The 26,013-nt window shown below is 48.4% G+C and overlaps 2 long non-coding RNA genes and 1 pseudogene across 3 annotated transcripts; 2 read left to right on the top strand and 1 right to left on the bottom strand.

Annotated features, from left to right (window-relative positions):
• On the top strand, nucleotides 1,652-4,521 carry Gm13474 (predicted gene 13474; annotated as a pseudogene).
• Nucleotides 7,078-9,304, top strand: Gm39801. Its single transcript, XR_866175.2, has 3 exons — nucleotides 7,078-7,603; nucleotides 8,284-8,612; nucleotides 8,888-9,304. It is a non-coding gene; the product is annotated as a predicted gene, 39801 (long non-coding RNA).
• A 229-nt stretch (nucleotides 9,305-9,533) lies between these two features.
• Gm29985 lies at nucleotides 9,534-16,056 on the bottom strand. 2 transcript variants are annotated; one of them, XR_374325.3, is made up of 4 exons: nucleotides 15,825-16,056; nucleotides 15,089-15,146; nucleotides 11,039-11,153; nucleotides 9,534-10,306 (listed from the first exon to the last, which is right to left on the bottom strand). It is a non-coding gene; the product is annotated as a predicted gene, 29985 (long non-coding RNA). The 2 variants fall into 2 exon arrangements; XR_374326.3 differs by lacking the exon at nucleotides 9,534-10,306 and adding an exon at nucleotides 10,526-10,798.
• Between the last annotated feature and the right edge of the window lie 9,957 nt (nucleotides 16,057-26,013).

The raw sequence follows: 26,013 nt of genomic DNA on the forward strand, positions 1-26,013 counted from the left end.
GGCATGTATAACTGTGTATAACCGCATAGGCATAGCTGTGTGTAGCTGTAATCCTATAACCTGGGAGATGCAGACATAAGGTGAAGAGTTCAAGGTCATCCTCACCATCCACCAGCATAGCAAGTTAGAGGCTAGCCTAGCCTACATGATACTCCATCTCAAAAAACTAAGCATCATCATCATCATCATGACATAAGAACCCAAAGAAGGAAGGATGGATAGTGCGCTCTCTTCTGAGCACACTCTTCTATCTTTTAAATTGTCAGTGTAGCTGTGATCACCTCCATAAGATGCACCCAAGACAGGGCTCATCCACATTCCATCCTAGAAGGGGGTAGGGCTGATAAGGTTCTATTCCTTTCAGATGATTAATCCCAGACCATTACTGAGACATTTTCTTCAGAAGCATATACCACTGTTAAGTTGTTGTTATAAATAACCCCTTATCCATGCCTCAACTAAATGTACTCTTTCACAGAAAGGAAGAAAAAAAAAGACTAATACAAACAAACAACATTAATACAAAATAAATGTTGGAAAGGATCCGAGAAATCACAATTCTTGTGCACCCAGAGCGGAGAAAGATTAGCAACATGCCTTCATCCCGCAGGGGAACAGTTTTGAGTTGGGTTGGCTTTTCCTCAGGTTTCCACTCTCCAGAGAGACTCTGAAGTCTTTTTCAGAATCTTGAACTTTGCACTTGTACTCCCTACTACTTGGGAAGCAGAGTGTCCCAAGTCAGGCTCCCTGGGATGAACTGCATCTATAATGTGGGGTAGTTCCTGGGAAACTGAACTTCACAGCTTGAAACTTCCCCAGATCATCTCAACCTGAGGTGCCGAGAGAGCCGGGGGGGGGGGAGGCCATGAGGCATTTCTGAGGCAGCTTTTATCTTTGATTCTCCAGAGACATGATACATATTAATGGAGTTAGGGGTGGAGTTTGCATGTATTTGGAAGATTATAAGGACTTTGTCTCTGAAATGAAGCTTGGACAGTGCCCTTTCTGCTCCCACAGCTCTAAGGCTGGGCCTCTCCCCGTGGGATATGTGGATTCAGGAAGTACTGGTGTGTTGTTATTCTAATAAATGTGTTAGGAAGGGCCCCCTGGTGGAGCTAGCACCAGTCCTTGGGTTTGGTCCTAGTACCACATAAATGGGGTGTGGTGGTGCCTGTCTGTAATTCCAGGACTCAGAAGGTAGAGGACTGAGGATAAGAAATAGTTGAAGGTCACCCTCAGCTGCATAGTGAGTTTGAAACCAGCCTGAGATACACTAACCCTCGCCTAAAAATTAATTAATAATTTTAAAAGCTTGGTGTTGTGAGTTGTGAGTTGTGGCTCAGTGGCATATAATATACACAGTCTGGATTTGATTTTTAAAAAATACTCTGAAAGTTTGGGATGGTGGTGTGGACCTTTAGGAGACAGAAGCTGATCATTTAAGACCAGTCTGAGCTGCATAGAAGGACCCTCATCTCAAAACAAACTCACAGAATCATAAACGAGACTTAGAAATGTAGAGATGTCTCGGAAGAATGCCAAGCATGATTAGGAAGAGGAAACGTCACCGTGGAATATCACCAGGGCTATTGGTGGTGTGCCAGCTGCTGCTTCAGCCTGCCAGGTCTAGACTCATCTTTCTCTATCTGCAGTATAGCAAGGACCTAACCAAAGAGCGGGATGCCATCAAGCTGGAGCTTTGCAAGAACAGGTAAGAATGGGAAAGAGGCCGGGCAGTGGTGGCCCATGCCTTTAATCCCAGCACTTGGGAAGCAGAGGCAGGCGAATTTCTGAGTTCCAGGCCACCCTGGTCTACAAAGTGAGTTCCAGGACAGCCAGGGCTACACAGAGAAACCCTGTCTCAGAAGACCAAAAAACCAAAAACCAAAAACCAAAAAAAAAAAAAAAAAAAAAGAACAGAAAGGAGGCCAGTGCTCTGTTCCCAGCCATGCTCCTGACTCATGCTGTGGCCCCAGGTAACTCAGTCTCTCTGAGGCTTGTCCCTTGTGACTCAGTGCTGTGTGGCAAGGCTCATGTGTCACTCTGAAATGTGTTCCTTTCTGTTCTTGGCTCCTTCTTTTCTGCTCTGCCTCTGGCCACAGCAAAAGCAATGAGGACCTGAGGCAGCAGAACTCAGAACTGGAAGAGAAACTTGGAGTGCCCGCGGCAGAGAAAGCAGCTGCACAGTTGGGGGTGGAGGAGCTGCAGAAGAAGTTAGAGATGTCAGAGCTGGTGCTGCAGCAGGTGAGAGGCACAGCCCTCACTCCAAGGCCCAGTCTCTGCATCTGTGGGGGTGACCTGCAGCCATGCCCCAGATGGTTTGAACCTCCTCCTGGTTCTGTGATAGAATTCTCCGGTAATTGTTCAACAGTAGAGCCTTGACCACATAGTGAGGGTGATGTGACTGCTACATTTTCATTTTTGAAGTGTCCTGACTGAATACATACATATATATATATATGTATGTATCAGTAGGGCAGTAGTGGTGCATGCCTTTAATCCCAGCACTTGGGAGGCAGAGGCAGGGGGATTTCTAAGTTTGAGGTAGATTGGTCTACAGAGTGAGTTACAGGACAGCCAGGGCTATACAGAGAAACCCTGTCTGGAAAAAAAGAAAAAGAAAAAGAAGAAGAAGAAGAAGAAGAAGAAGAAGAAGAAGAAGAAGAAGAAGAAGAAGAAGAAGAAGAAGAAAAAGAAGAAAAAGAAGAAGAAGAAGAAAAAGAAAAAGAAAAAGAAGAAAAAGAAAAAGAAAAAAGAAAAAGAAAAAGAAAAAGAAAAAAATCTATCTATCTGTTTGTCTGTGTTGAGACAGAACCTTATCAGTGACCCAGGGTGATCTGTAACTCACCAGGTGAGCCTGGAATTCATGGTAATTCTCTTACCTTAGCCTTCCAAGACCTAGATTGCAGGTGTGACCCCACCCCCCACCCCCATGCCTGTTGAAATGTCATCATTCTGTTTCATTTAAATGGCCCATGCAGGAGTCTGCTTAGCTCCTCCTGTCTCTTTCTCATAGGGCAATGACCCCAGGTTGTCATCCTAGCTCAAGCTCTTGTGGGAAGCACTGCAGCGAAACAGCCCATGCTCCCAGACCTAACCCTCATACAGTTCCTTAGCCAATCTGTGGCCTCAGGCGGTAATGAGCAGTTACAACATGCCATGGAGGAGCAGGCTCAGCTGGAGACCCATGTTGGCCAGGTGTGGATCTGTGGGTGGGGGAGAGAGGAAGGGCATGACCCCAGATGGCCAAGGGCAGGTGAGGACGAACAACACAACCCTGTGTAACGTGTACATTGACCGATGCAGCTGATGGAGTCACTGAAGCAGTTCCAGGTGGAGAGAGATCAGTATGCGGAGAAGCTGAAAGGAGAGTGTGCCATGTGGCAGCAGCAAATGTGGCAGCAGCAGAGGGTACAGCAAATGGCGGAGCAGGTGAGGTCTCACCTCTGGTGTCTTTGTTCTTCCTGAGCATCAGCGTGGAGCAGCTGAGGGGTTCGGGGCTTTGGTTTTGCAGAGGTGGGCCTGGGGATGGATGGTGCCTGGGATCTCCAGCGCCCCCTGTGCCTTGGGCAGGTGCACACACTGAAGGAAGAGAAGGAGCACAGAGAACGGCAGGTACAAGAGCTGGAGACCAAGCCCCGGGCGTGGTGGCGCACGCCTTTAATCCCAGCACTCGGGAGGCAGAGGCCAGCCTGGTCTACAAAGTGAGTTCCAGGACAGCCAGGGCTATACAGAGAAACCCTGTCTCGAAAAACCAAAAAAAAAAAAAAAAAAAAAGAGCTGGAGACCAGCTTGGCGGCACTCCGGAATCAGATGGGTGGAGTCAGATGGGTGAGTAGGGCAAGGGTGACCTGAGGAGCGGAAGTGGGTCAAAGGCCATGAAGGTGGCTTCCATTGCCCTGGGGGGCAAGTGGGTGTGAGAACATTGTAACTGGGGCAAAAGGTCTCTGCCCTGACCGACCAGGTGACAAGCCTTGCCGTCTTTCTGAGCATGTGTCCCTCTGTGCAGAGCAAGATGGCATATCTACTGCTACCCCCTGAAGATGACTGAGCATCACAGAACTGTACTAGAGTGGGTTGAAACGCTTACCGCTTATCTCGTCTAAGATCCTGACAGAGAAGAAGCCAAAGCTTAGAGCGGGGAGCCTGACTCACACTGGAGTCTGAGAAGCCTAAGGTGGACCCTTCACTGTGCCTGCTTCCTTTCTCAGAGGAGCTGCCATCCCCAGAGCCTCCAGCTGGGCCCTCGGAGGCCGAAGAGTGGCTGCAGGGAGAGGCTGAGCAGCTGCAGAAGGAGCTGGAAAGTCTAATGGGACAGCTGCGGGCCCAGGTGCAGGACAATGGGAGCCTGAGTCACCTAAACCAGGAGCAGGAAGGGTCAGCCCTGGAGAGAGCAGGCAGAAGAGCGCAAGCAGATCCTGGAGAGCATGCAGTGATCGCACCACCATCAGCAGAGCGCAGTCACAAAACCAAGAGCTAAAGGAGCAGCTGGCCGAGCTGCAGGCGGGCTTCGTCAGGCTGGTGCGGAGCCTGCACACCCTCCTTACTCCCAGGGAACACACTCACCCCTATTGGTCAGCACCCACAAGAGATGGGGTGCTGCCCACCTCTCATGAGGTGGTAGGGGTGAAGGCGCCCCATGATCCAGAGCCCTAGGATGTGTGGGAATGATCCAGCCTTCCCTGGTCTGTGGGAAGGAGCACACATGCAATTCTGGGGACACCAGCCACATTAGGTCTTACTGATGGCTGCTTTCTGGGAGAGCTGCAGGAGAGGCTTGGGGGAGCTGCAGGAGATGGTAAATCCCTGGAGGTGGAGGTGAGAAGACAGAGAATTCAACATTTCCCTTAACTATATAGCAGGCTCAGTATGAGCTCTATGAAACCTTGTCTTAAAAAAAATCACATACGGGCCAGGTGTGGTGGCATAGTGGCGCACGCCTTTAGTCCCAGCACTTGGGAGGCAGAGGCAGTCGGCTCTCTGAGTTCGAGGCCAGCCTGGTCTACAGAGTGAGTTCCAAAAGAAAAAAAAATTACATACACTAAGCTGACGAGGTGAGTCAATAGGTGAAAGTGCTCACTGCACAAACCTGATGACACACGTCCAATCCCTAGAACCTATCTATCTATATAAGGGTGGAAAGAGAATGACACCATGAAGTGTCCTCCTCTGGAAGACGGTTAGAGCAATTAAGTATCCTTGAGTTCCCATTACTATGTAACCATGGCATTCAGGAGCCTCCATTTTAAAGGCTGCTGTATAGACAGGGTCTGGCAAGGTGGATCTGGAGGCTGTTGCCTGCATCTTCAGAAATCAGTGGCACCAGTGTCCAGGAAGGCACTCTGCTTGTCCCAGACATTACAGAGCGATCAGGCCCTGGCCTGGCCTGGTGTCGGCCGGTTCTCTTCAGTGGGCAGTCTGTGGGGTTGAGAGTGTTCCCAGGGCACAGAGCACAAAGACTCCATCTGGCCTCGGGCAGTGCCCAGACGCTGCCCGCCCCCTGCTTTCCACCAGCATGAACTCTGCCTATGTCTGCTGACCTCTGGCATTCCTGTAGAGACCCCAGGAGGCAGAAACAGTCAAAGCTTTCAGAGTGTCTGCCTGCTAGCGGGATGAATATCTCTGAGATTAGCTGCCATGAATGCAGGGTGGCACTTCACGTGCCAAAGGTTGGCTGGCTCTGCCCTAGCCCTCGCTGTTTGGCTCCAGAGCCCTCATTCCAACTGGGGTAGGACAGAAACCTTATTCTTCTTGAATGGGAGGCCTCCATACCCCTATCTGCACAGAACCCTACCCCCAACCTCAATCTTCTCTCACCCCCACTCCGGGGCTGGAGTTCCCTCTGCTTATGGCTTGGCACCAGAGCAGCTCCAAAGTCAAGATCCTCAGGCTCTTTGTAAGCAGGCATTTTGTTGGTAGGGAAAGTCATGGTTCCCAGGATGTCACCCAGCCTGCTCTGGCTTCTTTGGATAAAGTCCCAATGGGTACTAACAGCTGCCACTGCCTGGATAAGCTCCCCCCTAGAACAGCTGGGTTTTGGGAGACTTCTGCCCTCTATCCGCATCTGGTTTTGCCACCCCTCACCTGCAGAACCCAGGTATTCCGCCTGGCCTCTGATATCACTCTCTCCATCTGTAAAGTGGGGTGATGTCCCTGATCTCCCAGGAATATTGCAAGACCGGAGTGGGTTCTTAGATGTGAAAAGGCTCTGTAAGGGCCCATGGGAGACACTTAGAAAGATAAGGCACAGAGAACCCTAACTAATCCCAAATGCTAAACCAGGCTGTTGCCCTCTTAGGACCTCAGGTTAGAGCAGGGCCAGTGTGAACAGTGGGCAAACAAGAGATAACTAGACACCCGTGGCAGCTTTGCTGTCTTAATTAAATTTCTATTGCTGTGACAAAGACTGTGACTATATTAGACAGGGTTCTCTATAGTAGCAGAATTACAGAATGATTTGTCTACTATATAATCTATATCTATATATTACATATATATCTATATCTATCTATCTATCTATCTATCTATCTATCTATCTATCTATCTATCTATATCTATATATCTCTCTATATATACATATGAGATGTATTAAAGTGGCTTACAAGCTATGGTCCAACAATGACTGTCTAACAATGAAAGGTCCAAGAATTGTTAGCAAGAGCAAGAAGGCAGAGAGAGAGAGAGAGAGAGAGAGAGAGAGAGAGATCTTGATCTTCCTTCTTCCATGTCCTTTATCTAGGCTGCTAGCAAAAGGTATGGCCCAGATTAAAGGTGGATCTTTCTACATCAAAGATCTGGATTAGAAGTGGGTCTTCTGAGTTCAGATGATCTAATTAAGAAAAAAGAAATCCTAGCAAGTACGCCTAGTCTTTTGGGTTTTAGTTAACTTCCGATGTAGTTGAGTTGACAACCAAGAACAGCAGTCACCATGACTGAAAGCATCTTGGGAGGAAAGGATTTAGTCCAGTTTAGTTTGTTGTTGTTCGAGACAGGGTTTCTCTGTGTAGCCCTGGCTGTCCTGGAACTCACTCTGTAGACCAGACTGGCCTTGAACTCAGAGATCCGCCTGTCTCTATCTCCCCAGTGCTGGGATTAAAGGTGAGTGTCACCATTTCCTGGCTCAGCCGGCTCTTATGCAAGTGCATTGAGCTAAGAGCCCCCCTCCCCGAATATCAGTTATTGATCAAGAACACGCAGGAAAATGGAAATCAGGAAATGGGTTTCCTCCATTACCTTTCTGTCTCCTTCCTGTAGAGCTCAGGGGTGACACTGAAATGCTCACCGTACTTCTAAGTCTCGTCCACAGCCTCTGACAGCCACACATCCCAGCTGCTCTAGTTCCTTCCGTCGCTATGGTAAATACTCTGACCAAGAGCAACTTAGTGCAAGGCAGGGTTCATTTCAGCTTACACCTCCAAGTTGCAGTCTACCACCCAGGGTGGTCAGCGAAGCAACTTAAGCAGAAACCTGAAGGCGGGCCTGCTTGCTGTTCCTTGCTGCTTCATCTCTGACTGAGAAACGCACAGCCAAGAAGTACAGCAGTCCCACAGAGGATGATGCCGGCTGGCTGGCTCGAGCTTAACTACCTTTCTGAAGTGTTCAAGTACGTGAACCTACAGGGGACATTTCTCATTCGACCGTCAAAAGCCACTATACATTTGTGCATGCAACTACATGAGCATATGTACATATGTACATACCACACACACTTATGTCAGCACGAAGAGTGAAATGTAAGATACATGGATAGCACTACCGTAGAACAAATTCTGGTGGAACTTTAAGTACTCACAAGTTAAAGCAGAGAGCACAGCAGAGGGTGGCTCCCGACCTAGGAAGTCTTGGGAACCCGGGAGGCTCTGTTCCTCTGTGGGAGGATTCCTCCAGGTAACTGTAAACGGCACATGCCTTCTTTGAAGAACCTTCTGGAAACCTCCCTTTGCGCCCTGAGTCTCAGCTTCTGAACCTCTTGGGTTAAAGGTTGCTCCCTAAAATGGACCTAGGGTTACCAAGATGGCTTAGTGGGTTAAGGCATTTCCCCCAAAGCCTGATGAGGACTTGAGTTCAATCCCTGGGACTCACAGATGAGAGAAGTGACCCAACTCCCAAAAATTGTCCTCTGACCTCTGCATATGTGACATGCACGCATGCACACACACACACACTCACACACACACACACACACACACACACACACACACACACACACACACAAATAAATGGAGCTAGAGGGACCCAGAATGGTTTGGGGGTGACAAGTGGTCCCATTTATATTCTCCACAGCCTTGACTCTCACCTCCCACATCTGTGTGAAAACAGCTGGCTCAGTGTGTAATCGCTGCAGGACAAACCCTTAGTCACACTTCCAACCTGACTGACACCTCCAGAACCGAAACTCAAAACCACGTACACAAAGGAACCTCCTTCTAGAAGTTCTGGGTAAGGTAGCTCAGGGCTGCTTACCCGAAGGCTCAGCAGCAGCACTGTGATCCAGGTTTTTGCTTTTTTTGTTTGTTTTTGGCTCAACTTCCTCAACCATTGGCCTCAGCCTCAGGGGTTCAATATGGCTACAGCAATCCTAGACATCACATCTGCATCACTGGTGTCCAGAGGTAGGAAAAGGACTGGCTGATAACTTTGCAGTAGTTCTCCTTCAGACTGTTCCTCTCTCAACATCAGAATGGGTTACATGCCTCCCTCCGACCTTATGATTAGCCTGAACTTTGCCAAGGGCTACCTGAGTGTATTGGAGAAGGAGTGGATAGAGAGTAGGCCCTAGAACAAAGCTGGGTCTATCTGCAGTGGTGGAGGAAGGGTGGCTGGCAGCTGGCACTGAGGTTACATCACAACCCCCTTCTGACACAATACACTTTCTTCTTCTCTCCAGATTATTGCCTCTTCCTTCAGATCAGCTACTACCTCCTCCAGAGAGCCATCCCTGCTGTCTCTGGCTTCCTTGGAGAACCAGACCCCACCTTATGGCTCTGGTCACAGTTGCAGCCATATACTTCTATGCGTCACTATTTGAATTCATAGCAGCTCCGCCCTGACTCCCCAGAGTGCAGAACCTGGCACATGGCTGCGTTCATGTTTTCTTTTTAACAGTGCTGGGCATGGAATGTCAGTCCTCACACAGGCTAGGGAAGAACTCTACAACTGAGCTACAACCTGGCCTCAACAGACAGACACCTAGACAGATGGACGAGTGGGTCCGGCCCAGAAGGGACCTCACACACATGCTCTGGGTCATGGGAATTGTTGAAGCATCCTAGGCGGAGCTCAGCAGCTGAGCTCAAGAATAACTTTCGTAAGTAGCTGGGAGGTACCATGGAGAGTAATTTTATTTTTCTTTTGGTCCTCCCAGATGAGTTAAATATTTTTAATGACCATCATTTATGAGAGGTTGTGTCATTTTTACCAAAACAAAGCTTTTATTTTTTTAAAAAAGTGAAGAAAAACAACCATTTTTTTAACTATGGGGGGGTGGGGGTGGGGGTGTAGAATTTGTGGAGTTCTGTGAATTCCTTCTTTCCCTTGCCTGGGGCTTCCCTGAACCCAGCAGGAGCCCATGTAAAGTCTAGGGCCCCTCTTTGGTTCCCCATTTCCTTCCCCACTAGTTCCAATTTTATTGGGAAAAAAAAAAAAAAACCCAAAGGGTGTAGAGGGCTCAGAATTAAAATCAAGGTAAAAGATGAAGTTTGATGAGAAATGACACAGGTGTGCTGTGCATTCTTTGTGGCTTTGATAAAGCACTGACTTGCACGTACTGCAAACAGGGAGCTATGTTAGCTTATGGATTACAGCCCATCTGTGCCACTGAGGCACAGTCCAAGGCAGGAACCTTAAGGCAGGAACAAGCAAAGAACACGAAGAAACACGGCTTACTGGCTTATTCCCCATGGCTTATTCATCCTGCGCTTATACCACCCAAGCCCACCTACCAAGGAGTGATAATCACCCGCAGGGGGCTGAGTCTTCCCAGATGAATCACTAATCACTGATGCCCCCAGACACTTCCGCGGGCCAATTTGATGGAGGAAATCCCTTACTTGAGTCACTCTTCCCGGGTGACTCTAGTTTGTGTCAAGTTGACCAAGACCACTCAGCAGGTGTTTGTATTTTCTGTTTTCCCCGCAGCTGGGATTTGGTTGGGGCAGGGTTTGTTGGAAAATGGTCAAAGGAATGACCCATGGTGAACAAGACCCTGGGTAACGGTGAGAGAGGCTCCAGGAAAAAGGGCAGAGAAATCTTTACCTCAGGTGCATTTTGTTCCCTGGATTGTTTGTTGGATGTGGTCGGGTGCCTCCTGCAACAAACATTTACATTCAATTTATAAGACATGCTTTTTTGTTTTTGTTTTAAAAAAAAAGACATGTTTATTTTGCCTGGCACTGGTGGCGCACGCCTTTAATCCCAGCACTTGGGAGGCAGAGGTAGGCGGGTTTCTGAGTTTGAGGCCAGCCTGGTCTACAGAGTGAATTCCAGGATAGCCAGGGCTACACAGAGAAACCCTATGTTGAAAAAACAAACAAACAAACAAACAAGAGATGTTTATTTTTGTTGGGTGTTGGAACATAGCTGTAGAACCCAGTCTGGTGAAGGGAAATGCTGAGTGCTGATATGCTTGCTGGATATGGCCTTCGGCCTTGCTTTATGCTTTCCCAAATATACTCTCTAGTTCGTGCCAGGCAGCTGCTTACATTGCTCTGTCCTGAGGAAGTTCTGGGACAGGGCTGCTCTGCGGATGTTTAGGATGTTCTTAAGGCATTTATTTAGATGTTTTTCTGATTGTGTTTTCCTGAAATCAAACAGCCTTCCTTGGACCATGGCTTACCTCCTTACATTTGTGTATAAATATGTAGCTTTAATTTTTCAAAACCCACATCTAATGATGCTTCTTAAATGATTTCACGTCCTTTCTTGCCCACCCCCCCACCCCACCCCCCACCCCACCCCCGCCAGAGGTAGTGGTAAGGAAGAGTTACTATGATATGGAGAACTGGGCCTGTTTAGAAAGGTTCTCCGGTGCAAATCCCACCTGCATTGTCAGGACATCAGCAGTTCAGATCACAGGTCAGTGGAGGCAGTTCCAAAACACCATCAGCCGACACAACCGACTTTCTAAGTTTCCACTTCATAAATGTACTCTGAAACTGAAGTAAAGTTGTCTACAGCATTAGATAGTAGTCTGTCCCACTCTTTCAGGTCCTCAAATGCAAAATCTTGCAGATAAATTCTACATAGGCAAAAGTTGACAGAGTTGGTTGAATCATCTGGCTCTCCTTCCCGCACCCCCTAACACTTTTTTTGCCTGCACCTATGTTGTGCATCAGATGCATGCAGTACCCAAAGAGGCCAGAAGAGGGCATCTGATTCCCTGGCTATGGCAGTTGTGAGCCATGATATGGGTGCTGGGAATTGAACCACAGTCCTCTCCAAGTGCAGCCAGTGCTCTTAACCACTGAGTCTCTCCATTCCCAACCTTGTCCTTTTGATAAAGCCTTAGAATGTGTTTCCAAAGCTATGCCCTGGTTAATGACACGTATGGCATGAGGTCATCTGATTGGCCATCTTCTCCACATCTGGTACACTGGGAGTGTGGAGAGCAAAGTGATAGCTCTCATGTGTCCCTGTCACCAGGGAGACAAACACAGATAGTCATGACAAGCACTACAAACTGTAGGAGGAGAAGCCGACTGTCACGGGAGGGGGAGGGATGGGACAGAGGCTTCTCAGGCTGAGATGAAATGGAAGGGCATTCCTGGAAGAAGAGACAGCCATGTGGCCAGAAACAGTGCATGGGGCACAGAGGCCCAGCTCCTGGGGGCTCACACACATTGTCTGGTTTTAGCTTTGCAGCAGGCACTTAGAAATGGGTATTACGGAGGGCAGAAAGCGGTGGCTCTGTTTCAGGCCGTCCATGGCGTGAGCTATACTGGGAAGATATCTGGGAAGATATCTTACATAGATCTAGAGTGTGAGGCTGAAGCCCTAGGCGTGGCTCCTAGGCCCTGGCACAGTAACACTCGGCAGCCCCATGATACTAGTACAATCTGCGTGAGGCACAACCAAGTGGGTTGAGTCTCCCATGAGAAAATGAAAGTAGGCCAGCTCAGGGGAGAGAAACTGTCCCTAAGGCATGTCTCTGTACCTCACATCTGGCTTGTACCTCACAACTGGATTGTACCCCACAGTGGTAGTTTATTGGAATATAATGGGGCCATTTGGCTCTTCTTTCATTCTGGATGGAAGAATACTAAGAGTACTTATAATGTAGGCTCTGTCTTAGTTTCTTTTTCCATTGCTAAGGAAAGTAACTTAAAGTAAATAGGGTTTATTCAGGCTCCCTGTTCAGGGGTACATCTATCATGGTGAGGCAGTCAAGGTCACAGCTTATTGAAGTGCTGCTCACATCACATCCTCAATGAACACAATGAACATATGCTGTCCAACTCCTGGTTACACAGTTTGTCCGTATCCTTTCCAGGGAATGGCACCTCCTAGAGTGGGCAGGCCTTTCAACATGAAGGTAACCAAGATGACATTCCACCCTATCCCACCCCCTGGGGCATGCTCAGAGGCCCATCTCCTAGGAGAATCTAGAATCCGTCCACCTGACAATGTGAATTATGACAGGCACCACCACTGTGTGTGTTGTGCTGGCAATGAAATCTAGGTCCTTGTCTTATTAGATAAGTGCTCTACCACTGACCTATATCTACCCCCTGAGTTCTTATCGTATTTTAAAGTTCTTATTCCATTGAGACACAGTCTGCCTCAATATGTAGCCCAAACTGGCCTCAAGCTTGCAATTCTCCTTCCAAGGTCTCCCAAGTACTGACACTACAAATGTCCACCATCATACCTGGCCCTCCAACTTAGAGATGAGAAAACCAAGGCTCAGAAAGATGAATGGTCTTCCCCAGGGTTGCACAGCAAGCTCATCAGATCAGCCTACAGCACAGGGCTCTCAACCATTCTAAAGGTCAGTGTTAGTCCAAGTTTCTGATTTTGTCTCATATTTATATGAGGCAAGGTGTCACTTTATAGCTCAGGAGCCCAGGTTTGTATGGAACATATCATGTGCTCAGGATGACCTGACCTCTAATACAGGACAATCCTCCTGCTTCAGCTTCCTGATGATGGGGGGTTATAAGTGTGAACTACCATGACATTCTCATTCCAAGTTTTCCTTCAAGGCCATATTTGTTGATGCACATTTAATAGTAACAGAAGCCTCCAGAAACATGGCTATTACATAAAGGTTATTTCTGAATGTATGCGTTTAAGTTTTACAGTTAGGAAATCTGGGGGCTGGAGATATTGCTCATAGGTTAAGAGCATTGTCTGCCCTTCCAGAGGACTCAGATTTGATTCTCAGCACCCACCCAGTGGCTGACAATCCTCTGTAACTCCAGCTCCAAGGGATCTGCGCTCTCTTCTGGCCTCCTTGGGTACTGCAAGCATGTGGTCCACAGATATACAGGCAAAACATCCATACACACAAAAATATTTTTAAAAAAATGAGAGAGAGAGAAAAAAAACTAGCAGATGACAAGATAAAGATTCCTGCAACCAAGCCTGACAACTGAGTTCCAGCCCTGGAACCAGGGAACCAGCTCCTGCAATTGCCATCCTCCGATGTCCACGGGTGAGCTGTGGTACACCTGTATCCATCCATAGCCAGCCATACATGTGCACTTGTAAATGTAACTCCTCCTCCTCCTCCTCCTCCTCTTCTCCTCCTCCTCCTCCTCCTTCTCTTCCTCCTCCTCCTCTTCTTCTTCTTCTTCTTCTTCTTCTTCTTCTTCTTCTTCTTCTTCTTCTTCTTTTCTCCCTCTCCCTCTCCCTCTCCCTCTCCCTCTCCCCCTCCCCCTCCCCCTCCCCCTCCCCCTCCTCCTCCTCCTCCTCCTCCCTTCTTCTTCTTTTTCTTTTCGAGACAGGGTTTCTCTGTGTAGCCCTGGCTGTCCTGGAACTCACTCTGTAAACCAGGCTGGCCTCAAACTCAGAAATCCACCTGCCTCTGCCTCCCAAGTGCTAGGATCCCACCACTGCCTGGCTAAATGTAACTTCTTAAGGGGAATTTCTGTTGGGTGTGGTGGCCTCTCCCTAAGATCCCAGTATTTGGGTTCTGAAACAGGAGGATAGCTACAAGCTTGGGACCCGATGTGATTATATGAGTTCTAGGATAGCCTGGGCTTCCAAGTGGAACTAGCTCAAAGGGAGGGAGAGTGGAAACAGCCTCTCGCTGAGGGAAAGCACAAGACTCATGTGCGATACACATTGAGAACTTGGAAATGGGTGGAGATAGGAAACTAACTCACTATGAAGCACTTGGTGGGCCCTGGTGCCTGCCAGTTCCAGGACTGCTGGAGAGCCCCAAGCCTTGCCCCGACTGGTCCTTAGGGAGCCTCCACCCACTTAGGGTTCCTAGCCAAAGCCACTTCCTCAGGCTCAATTGAGCTCTGCATTTGCCTGGAAGCTGGCCTACTTCCCAGCTGTGGTTTTGGCCTTATTGTGATGGAGCCATCTCACAGTCTGGGGGGTGAGCCTGTTTCTTTGCTGCCTCCCCAGGGAAAACAGGCCTGAGTTCAAATCCCACCCACGCTCCAAGAGGCCTACCAGATCCGAGTATGATTAACAGGACTACAGACTCAACTTCTTTCCAGCTTGGTGGCCCTGAGCACCTTACTGCCCACTGAGATTTGTTTCCTCACCTCCCCAGTGAGGATTGAATGGCACCAATGTCAGAGGTGTGTGTGTGTGTGTGTGTGTGTGTATGGTTCAATATACACAAAGGGCTCAGAATAGATTGGCATGGATGTGGTGCTCAGTGAACATCTGCTGCCTCTATACCTCTGAGCAGAATCTCTTTCTGCCTCAATTTTTCCATCTGTAAAATGGGGATGGTACTGGTCCTTTCTCGGGATGCTGACTTTATACTTGAGAAGAGCCTGGCATGGGTGGATATTTGACAAAGCATTAACAATTATTAATCAAAAGCCTTCTGGGACCTCACACTCAGAAAAGGTGACAGAGAAGATGAACTTCACACAAGAAGCAAAGCCATGCCCTGGGATAATCTTACCAGTAGCTCCGTTTCTGGCAGAGCCTCTGTACAAGGCATGTGGTGGCCACAGGGAGTCCTGAGAGAGGAAGGAGGGTGTTGTTAGGGAGGCTGGGTACTTGGCAATAGAGGGCAGGTAGCCAATGGTGGGGTGGGGCTGGGTGGGGCTGCTTGGAATCTGAACTAGTGGGTGGGACAGGGGCAGAGTGGCCATCTGGCCATGAGCTCAGCAAGCCCCTCCCCTCTCAGCCCCAATTCTCACCCTTCTCATGGGGCCATGATGTATGGATGAGCCCAAGAACACACAGCAGGATGGGCTGGAAGCCTGGCCAGGCATGAGAAGTGTTTAGACAGCTCAGACAGGGGGTGGAAGGAACCCCAAGCTGGGCCTTTCTGGGGACCTTGGTTGTGCAGCAGCTCAGTGTCCCCAGTGGAATAAAAGGAAACAAGCTTCATGGCTGAGGGGCGAGCCTGGTACCGCAAGCCCCCTCTGTGCCCGGCTGAGTCCTGCAGAGACTCACAGGCCCTGCCTCCATCCAGTTGGCCTCTGGATGTTAGAATGCTGCTTTTTAGGCCCTCAACTCAGGCTCTGGGACTTTCCCCAAGAGACTGGCTCTCTTTCTAGTGCCAGACTTCAGCCTTCTTCCACATAGACCCTGGGGACCTGGCACAGGGCTGACATTGATTTATAGCCACAATAGTTGGCACTTCCTGGGTGAAGCTCTAAAATGCACAGCTGACTTTGGGTAGTGCCTACCTTGTTGCCTTGGGCTCTGCAGTCCCCCCTTAGGACAGCCTTCCTGTGTCTCCCCAGCACCACAGCCGATGGTGAACCTAGCCCCTGAGAGCTCCAGCTCAGCCAGGTTTGCTCAGGAAAGAAGCACTGGTTTAGGGGTCTGTAGGTCTGGGTTCTGCCTCTCCTTGAGACCTTGGGCTGCCTTCCCACATCAGAGACAGCCTTACCCTGCTTCCTGTGGGTCCTGGTTAGAGAACAAGCATGTGTTAACAACTCCCGCCCCTGTGTGCCTGCCTGTTCAGGCATGCCTGTGTCATATCCTATCCTGTGTGTTCAGTTTCCTGAGGCAATGTGTAACGTAGCTCAGAACTGTCTCACCTTCAGTAGGTGACTTTAAGGTCCTGACCTCCCTGCTTCTGCCTCGTTTCTCTTTGTAGTTGTGGGGATGGAACCCCACACATTGCCAGTATTCTGCTCCTGAACCCCACCCTGACCCCAGCCCCAGCCATTATACCTTGTTTGGAGACAAAAGTCTTACTATACAACTCTAGCAAGCCTGAAATGCATCATACAAACCAAGGTGGCTTCAAACTTTTGTTGATCTTTTCCTTTTATTTGTTTTTTTTAATTTATTATTTATTTTATGTATATGAGTACACTGTAGCTGTCTTCAGACACACCAGAAGAGGGCATTGGTTGTTGGGATTTGAACTCAGGACCTCTGGAAGAACAGTCAGTGGTCTTAACCACTGAGCCATTTCTTCAGCCCACTGTTGATTGGTTTCAGTGCTTGGATTATAAGTGCTGTGCCCATGTGTTCCTATTCCCTATTCCATGAAGGACAGAAGCCAGGAGACCAGGAATTCAGGCAGGATTGGTGCTGTTTTGAGGCAAAATGTCCCCTTTGGCTCAGTATTTTGCTCTTCAGGCCTTCAGCTGCTCTGAAGAGGCCACACACCCACTCACAGGGAGTAATCTTTATATCAGGTGGAGATGTTGAATTAGGCACATGAAGAGAACAGGGCCAAACTGCATTAGTGTTTGATTGGATAACCAGTCACCGCAGCCTGGACTAGTTGATAATGAGACCAGCCAACAACACATCTACAGCTTCACACTAGTGAAACTGGGGCTTAGAGCAGTGATATTCACAGTGCATCTTTAATCCCGGCAGGGGCAGAGGCAGGTGGATTTCTATGGATGTGAAGTCACCCTGGCCTACATAGAGAGTTCCAGGACAGCCAGAGCTACACAGTGAGACCCTGTCTCAAACAAAGAAGCAAAGCAAAAAGAAAAGAAAAAGAGAAAAGGAATAAACAGGCCAGTGCAGAAATGTACATTTTTGTTGCTGACATCTTGAAAATGTTTTAAATTACACTTACTAGTCAGGCGTGGTGGTGCACATCTTTAATCTTAACACTTGAGAGGGAGGCAGAGGCAGGTGGATCTCTGTGAGTTTGAGGTCAGCATGATCTACATAGTAAGTTCCAGGACAGCCAGGGCTATCACATAAGAAACCCAGTCTCAAAAGACCAAATTGAGAGATAGGTAGGTAGGTAGATAGATAAATAGAAAAATTAAACAAAATGTCATTGAAAGTTTGGTCTGAGTGGCCATGGCAGCATATAGGGAGCTGAGGCAGGAGGATCAATTGTTCAAGGCAAATCTTGCCAATTGAGTGAGTTTGAGTTCAATGAGCACTATGTAAAAACCTGTCTGAAAAACTAAAAACAATCCCAGCACTTGGGAGGCAGAGGCAGGCGGATTTCTGAGTTCGAGGCCAGCCTGGTCTACAGAGAGAGTTCCAGGACAGCCAGGGCTACACAGAGAAACCCTGTCTCAAAAAACAAAACAAAAACAAAAACAACAAAAAAAAGTAAAAACAAGGGCTGGAGAGATGGCTCATCGATTAAGACCTGACTGCTCTTCCAGAGGTCCTGAGTTCAATTCCCCAGAACCACATGGTGGCTCACAGCCATCTGTAATGGGATCCAATTTCCTCTTCTGGTGTGCCTGAAGACAGCGACAGTGTACTGACATACATGAAATAAATAAATAAATCTTTTTAAAAAGTAAAAACAAATAAATGAATTAAAAAGAGCCCTCTCTGGGTGGGTTGTGCCCCTGCCCACGAATGTCCACCAATGCCTGTCCCTCACTCATCAAAGACCTGAACCAGGCAGTGCTCATTCTTGGTGTCTACTGGAGCTCAGTCGCCTCAGTGGGCGAGGCCTTGGCCCGAGAGCAGGGATTGCAGTCCCAGGGCTGCAGCCCACACTGGGAGAGCAGGAGTGGTGGTCAGGCCCATGAGCTTCTCAAGTTCCCTATGGCATCTGTGTCATGTTGCTACCCAAACAGGAAAACCATCCTAAAAAGACATGCTAAAAATAATAGATAAATAAATAACACTAAGTTTCTAGTCCAGGGAAGTTGACACTCAAGAGAGCCAAAGCAGGCAGGGCTTGGTGGCGTCGTGAGCCTGCAGATCCAGCTCTTGGGAGGCTGAGTGGGAGGATCATAAGTTCAAGCCAAAATGTGACCTCCGTGAGATTCCATCTCACAAACAAAGAAACAGGGCTGGGGATGTAGCTGGCGCCACAGAGTGCAGGGTAAACACACAGGAAGCCCCTTGTTAGCTCTTCAGCCTCACATAAACGTGTGGGGTGCAATCCTGGCACCCATGAGGTGGAGGCAGAGGGATTCAAAGCTCAAGGTCATTGAGGGAAGTATGGGTTACCAGAGACCTTGTCTTAGGACACACTTACCCTGTCCCCCACCCCCCATGAAAGAAATGAGGGACACTGATGGAGGAAGGGAAGGAGGAAGAGAGAGACAGAGACAGACAGTGATGAGATGAATGACAGAAAGCAATGAAATGAAACTGAGACAGAGTGGACAGCTCTGAGGTTGGGGTACTGTAGTGGTGCTGTCTCTCTTTAAAGTGTTTACATTAAGTTTCTCTTAGGTGTAGGAGTGTTTTGCCTGTATGTATATATGTGCATATGTGTGTATATATGTGCACATATACATATATGTGCATATATGTGCACTATGAGGTCTTCAGGAGAGGGTTCCAAATCCCCTGGAGCTGGAGTTCTGGTTGTGAACCACCCATATCTCCTGCTTCCGCTCTCTCTTTTACAAGGCCAAGTCCAGCAATCTTAGGACAGTTTTTTAGGTTGATTTTGTTATTGTTTGTTTTTGAGACAAGTCTCACTAGGTCATCTTGCCATTTATCTCTGCCTCCTGAGTGCTGCGATTAAAGGCGTGTGCCTCCACTACAGACAACCTTTTTTTTTTTTTAAGATTTATTTATTTTATTTATATGAGTACACCATTGCTTTCTTCAGACACACCAGAAGAGGGCATCCGATCCCATTATAGAGGGTAGTGAGCCACCATGTGGTTGCTGGGAATTGAACTCAGGACCTCTGAAAAAGCGGTCGGTGCTCTTAATTGCTGAGTTATCTCTCCAGCCCTCCCTTCTCCCTCTTGCTCCAGGCCCTGCTCGCTCTGGGCCCCACTCCATGTGACCCAAAGGTTTTTTATTTGTTTCTCATTACGGATGGTTGTGAGCCACCATCTGATTGCTGGGATTTGAACTCAAGACAACTTTTAAATGCACACATAGGCACCTCTACACCTCCCCCTTCCTGTCTTTTTGTTTGTTTTGTTTTGTTTTAAGTTGTTGAGACAGAATTTCTTTATGTAGCCCAGGCTGGCCCAAACTCACAATCTCCTTCAACCTTTTTAGCATGAGGGTCACAGGTATGCACTATATACTATATACTATATGCTGGCTCCTTGGGTTTTTGAAAAATGGTGGTATTTTTTCCTGGTGTCTTTGGGGCTACTGAATGAGAAAAGGGCCCACCCACACAACCCTGATGTATTAGAGCCCAGCTCAACCCCATGAGAGTACTTCAAGTGAGCTGGACTCCCGGCTGTGGCCGGGCTGTGGCCACACTCAGCTGGAGTTGATAAAACCATGGAACCGGTCAGACAGGTGAAGGACAGTGATAAGGAGTCAGATTAGAATGCAGCTGTGAAAAACAGATGGAAGCCAGCCCAAGCCCAAGTTTCCAGGTGGGCCCTTCAGGGTGCACCTGTCCCATCCAAGTAGCCACATGACTTAGGCTGGACCAATCACAACATCTCCAAGGAAGCTGCAGGACCCTGCCTCCCAGATGTATAGCTCTGCAGGACCCTGCCTCCCAGATGTGTATCTCTGCTTTCTGTCCTTCTCATCTGAGATCCCAGTCTTCAAGGCTCAGCTCAGTTGCACTCATTTGCCTCGGTTAAGCTGTGTGCACCCCCATCTCTTATGGTGGAGTGTGTCCTTTCCCCACCTCATGCACTGGTCTGAGCTCCCACTGGTGTAGGGGACCACTAGAGCTGTCTTCTAGATCATCACTTCCTGATCAGGATTTATATATCTTATACTTTTGCAGCTGCTATATTATACATCAGAAAATGAAGGCTTTGTATGACACAGTCGGACTCCTACAACACTTCCAAGGCCAGCAGGCTGGAAGGGAGCCAAGTGAACGACATTTAGCCAGCATAATACAAAGTCTAAAGTGAGTCTGAAGAATCTTTATGCAAGAAGCAGATGGGGAGGGAGCCCTGGCTGAACAGGTGCTCACGGCAAAGCGTGCACATTGCATTTTCAAGAGAATAACACTGCTGCAACCTCAACTGATTCTAGCATGAAGGCTACATCCCAGAGACAGAGTTTCTGGAAAACTAGAAGGGCCTTTGAATGCAGGGCCTGTCAATCAACACTGTATCCTACAGAGCCAGAGGGACGATGACAAATTAGTGCATTTTAGGGAGGATGGTCCAAGATACTGGGAAACCACAGCGCCTGAAAGGGAGAGAAGCCACCCTGAATGCACCCTAAAGAAATTCTCTGAGGCTTATGTGGGGCTTGCTTCAAGGCCTGCTGGTGGGACAGGATATCAAGACATGAGAAATTAACACAGGAAAGGAGCCCTTGACCTGGAGTCTAGGGGACGTCTCTTGTCAGCTGAGAGTTAAAGGGAGGTGGGAGGGAGGGAAGGGGGGAGGAGAAATAGGTCAGCAGTTAAGAGTGCTTGTGGCTCTCCGAGAGGACCAGAGTTTAGTTCCACGCACCCACATATGGCAGCCCACGGCCACCTGTAACTCCAGATCCAAAGAATTCAAGTCCTTTTTTGGCCTCTAAGAGCACCCAGCACACACATGAACTCACCCTTCATACCCTCCCACACACATGTGCACATACCTTCCCACCCATGTATGTACATGATACACACACACACACACACACACACGCACTTCAAAATAAAATCAGATTGTAAAGAGCTCCAACACAATTAACATTTTGACCAGGCAGACTTTAATCTGAGACGAAGCAAGAGGCTTGCTACAAACTGAAGGCCAGTCTGGGCTACATAACAAGACCCTGACTCAAGAGAAGAAATGTGAAGGTCACCTACATAGAGACAATATTCCTTTCATGTAGAGAGGCTGCAAGTAAAAATGCTAAACCAGGCATAAGCCAAGCTCGAGGCGTATGTCACCTTGCCCATTTCTATTTGTGTGTGTGCAGTTTTCTAGGCCTCTCATAAGAAACCCCATGTACACTAAGACATGTCTTTTTTTTTGAGTTTTTTTTTTTTTTTTTTTTTTTTTTTTTTTTTTTTAGTTTTTTGAGACAGGGTTTCTCTGTATAGCTCTGGCTGTCCTGGAACTCACTTTGTAGACCAGGCTGGCCTCGAACTCAGAAATCCACCTGCCTCTGTCTCCGGAGTGCTGGGATTAAAGGTGTGTGCCACCACGCCCGGCAAGACATGTCTTAACCACCTTTTGACAAAGAGTTTTATCTTATCCGACTGAAATTCTACCAAAGGCACCCCCCGCCCCGAGCCATCCCATAACCTCACTTACTGAAAAGGAAAAAAAAATGAGGGCAAAGTTGCTTAGCTATCTTTACAAATCTAATTGAGAGTCCTCGAGATCATATATATGGCTATGGCTTAAATACGACCATCCCTTGAGAGGCCTACATGCTCACATAGCTGTGCCTTCCTCTGAGATTCTATTAGCACTTGGACTTCCATTGAAATTAGTCTCTCTTAATAAACTGCAGATCTGCTTCATACTGACCTGTCTTAGAATTCTTGTCTGTTACCAAATCAAGAACTATGGCTTCACTTGAGTGGATGTTTCTCAAGAGACTCTGAACTTCTGTGGGCCCGCTGCTTCTGACACTGAGCCTGGTGGCCTGTGGCTAAGGCTGCAGAGCTTGCCATGAGGTGCTTCTTCTCTCACAGGACACTGGGCCCATCCTGGTGTTCTTAACCCCCAGGTCTTTTCAGTGTCTAAATCTTGTGCAGGATTTTAGATACAAGGACTGGGGAACAGCTCAGATAGTCAGGCCTGACTCCTCAGGAGCGAGGGAGAAGCTGATGCCCACTGGGACCTTGGGACCTGCCTTGGCCCTGGCCCTTCCCTGGCTTCTGGAGCAAGCACTCACTCTGGCTCTGAGCTTTCCTGCTGCCTTGCTCATCGGAAAGTGACCACAAGTTCCTGGGCCTAAAGACTAGAGGCTTCTCTTTTGCAGAGGAGAGTGACATGTCCTTACCTTCTATGACATTGAACGTGCTTGTGTGGTGAGTTACAGAGCAAGAGACACAGAGAGACATAAGACAAGCCACAGTACTGGCTGAAAGAAAGACATGGTGGGACAGACTCTTGAGAAGATAGGTGGTATGAAATACCTCCCATGACCTTCCTATGACTTGCTAGGTGTGATGGAAGTGGGGAAGGCACTCTGGGCCCCAGGAGCAGCCGGGTAGCTAGAGAATGTATTCAGGAACAGGGTTTTGAATCTGAGTCCTACAGACACTTGGACATCCCCAATACTGTGATCTCATCAGGGTCCCCAGAGACTACACCTGACCAAATCCAGGGCCTGCACACCTGGTCATGAATCCCCTGGCTGCCAGGCCCCTCTATACATCACTAGTGACCCCAGATGTGCATTCAATAGGAATGGAAGTTTGGAAATCTCTGTCTGGAAGAGGGTTTCCCCAAAGTCTCTGAGCAGTTCTGCACACCAGACACCAACTCTGAGAGGCAGCATGTCATTGTGTCCTTTCGAACTAGTGAGAATTTGTTTCTTAAAAATCCAATTATGTGAATGTTTTTGTTTTAATTCCAGGTGTGGGATAAGAGGCTGCTTCACAGCAGGTGATTATGAGTTGTCTCAAGCACTAGCAGGGGTGTGATTTTTGCCAGCTGTAGATAGTTTCAATCTGGGGATTCTGGAGAGGGTATAAATGGGAAAGGCCTGAGAGGACCTGTTGCAGTTGCTGCCGTCCCTGCTGCTGGTTCCTTTTGTTGCAGTTTGTCAAGTGGTTGTGACCAAGGAGACAAGAAGTTTGAGATATCCTGACAATGAAGATTGGACCAGCCCTAAGGAACCCAACACCCCTAATCTACAGGATGTAGTCTAAAGAGATCTATGCCTCCTTTCCCCTCAGACCTTTCTCTCCTACCTAGTGTTCTGGGGTTGTTTATTAGTAGGGTTCTCTGGAGTCACAGAACTTACAGGTAGTCTCTACATAGCAAGGGAATTTGTTGATGACTTAGAGTCTGTCGTTCAACTCCCAACAATGGTCAGCAGCAGCTGTGGATCTAGCAGTTGCTCAGTCCCACAAGGCAAGTAGGTGAATTTTCCTTCTTCCAATGTCCTTATGTAGGTCTCCAGCAGAAGGTGTGGCCCAGATTAAAGGTTTGTGCCACCACACCTGGGACTTGCTTTGTCCCAGATGACCTTGAACTCAAAGATCTCCCTGTCTTTTATTTATTTATTTATTTATTTATTTATTTATTTATCTATTTATTTTCAAGACAGGGTTTCTCTATAGCCCTGGCTGTCCTGGAACTCACTTTGTAGACCAGGCTGGCCTCGAACTCAGAAATCCGCCTGCCTCTGCCTCCCGAGTGCTGGGATTAAAGGCGTGTGCCACCATGCCTGCTCAGCAGATCTCCCTGTCTTAATCTTCTGGGATTCATAGCCACTATGCCTCGAGATCTCCATGCCAAGATCCAGGTCAGACACTTGTATCTCCTAGTCTCCAGATTAGAATCACAGGTGAGCCTTCCAATTCTGGATTGTAGTTCATTCCAGATATAGTCAAGTTGACAACCAGGGATAGCCACAACAGGTTGGAAGGGATTATGGTGGAATAAAGATCGAAAGGGTGGTAGATATGAAGAACACAATAAAATAGCTAAAAATAATATGCCAATGGCAAACCTGAGAGGACCTACTTTACATATGAAGAGACTTGGGAGCAGCTGGTCTGGACACCTTGCTATGAGTACCTGTTATCAGTATCTTGTTATGCCCACCTTGAAACCATGTCTATGTTCCAGGACGTCACTAGGGCTAATTCTTTATATGTGCAGTCTGCTTCTGTAACCCATCCTCTCTGCCTGCCAAATCTCCCACTTGGAAAGCCTCTACCACGAGCTATAAAAGACTTGACTTCCTCAAGTCCAATGTTGACGTCTAGACCCCTGACTTAGGGGGAGGCAGCCATGTACACGAAAAAAAAAGGTTGCTTTAATTATTTCTTGTTTTAATTAATTTGACCATAATGATTGGGTCGGTGGTCTTTCTCCTTCCATCTTTGGTATTAACACTAGCCCATTGTGGGTGGTGCCATCCTTGGGCAAGGTGGTCCTGGGTTCTATAAAAAGCAGGCTGAGCAGACCATGGAGGAGCGAGTTAGTAAGCAGCACTCCTTCATGGCCTCTGCATCAGTTTCTTCCTTCAGGCTCCTGCCCTGCTTGAGTTCCTTTTCTGACTTCAGTGATGGGACCACAGTGTGCAAGAACAAGCCAAATAAACCCTTTGCTTCCCCACTTTGCTTTTGGTCTTTGGTGTTTCATCATAGCAACACTAACCCTAAGTAGGAGAGATGGGCGGGACACTGTAGACAGATAGTCCAGTGAATATGCCCAAGGTAGAAAGGAGCAGTCAGGTGGCATGGGTGTCGATGTGTGAGCAGAGAAGATGGGGGCTAGGGAATTCCGTTTCTGAGGGCTGTGTCATGGCTGGGGAGGGGGTGGCGGTGGCTTTCTAATCTCAGCACAGACAGGTCTCCAAGGAGCCAACGCAGTGACTCGGACCCTCTGGGAGTGTGGATGAGAGTGGCCCGGCTGAAAGCCGCCTTTGCCGTCTCCATACACGTCTCACTGTCTGGGGCCTAAAATAGAGCAGGAATAGAATGATCCCGTGAGAAGATTCTGGTGAAGGACTACAGGAAAAGGGACATGAGTCACGCTGGGAACCCTTGAGTTCGACACTCCCAAAGTTCTGCTGCCCTGCCCAACACCATTGGGTCTCCCACATCCATCCCTGCCCACTTTGGTCTGGTTGGGGAGCTGGCAGGCTTGGTTCTGTCATGAAGGAACTAAGTCACTTACCCATGCTTCATTCCCCTGAGAGCCTGCTTCTCAGAGGTACCAGAAATAAGGGACCTCAGACATCTGCTGTGAGGGCCATGGTAATTGATGAGCAAAGGGGCCCAACCCAGGACCAGCACCACTATCGGCCTCTGTATTTCTCTGGACCTCAGTTTCCTCACCTGTAAAGGTTTGTCTTCGCAGGTTTCAGGTCAAAATCCACGTTACGATCCTAAGCGCTCCTGGGACCTCCCTCCTGTACTTCCAGCCCCGGACCCTCAGACGTTAGCATAGACTTGACACATATTTTTCATGCCCTGCGTTAGGCACACTCTGACTCCTGCTCCTTGCACCCTGGAGGTAGAGGAAGATGTTCTCAGTCCCAGGGCGGCTCGTGGGTACTACCATGTGCTAGGCTCTCACGTGTTTAACTACGGACTGTGCTAAATCCTGCTCTGTGAGAGGAAGGAGTCCTTGGGGCGGTACACTGCGTCCCGGTGCGCGGGGCCAGCGCGCCCTCTAGAGGCTACTCTGCTCAAAGTCTTGCTCGACAGCCAGAGGAGCTCTGGATCTGGCCAGCAGGCAGGTTCCAAGGTTGGAAGACTCTTTCTGGTGTCTCCTGCTACTCTACCTCCACTTTAACCTAAAAGTGCTCGCCTCACTACCACCTTCCATGGAGGCGGCTCAGAGAGCTCCCCCACTGCGGCTGCGCCGCCCCGCCCCATTACCATGGAGACTTCTTGTACAC

This window comes from Mus musculus, chromosome 2 (assembly GCF_000001635.26).
Source record: "Mus musculus strain C57BL/6J chromosome 2, GRCm38.p6 C57BL/6J".
In the NCBI taxonomy this organism is placed as follows: domain Eukaryota; kingdom Metazoa; phylum Chordata; class Mammalia; order Rodentia; family Muridae; genus Mus; species Mus musculus.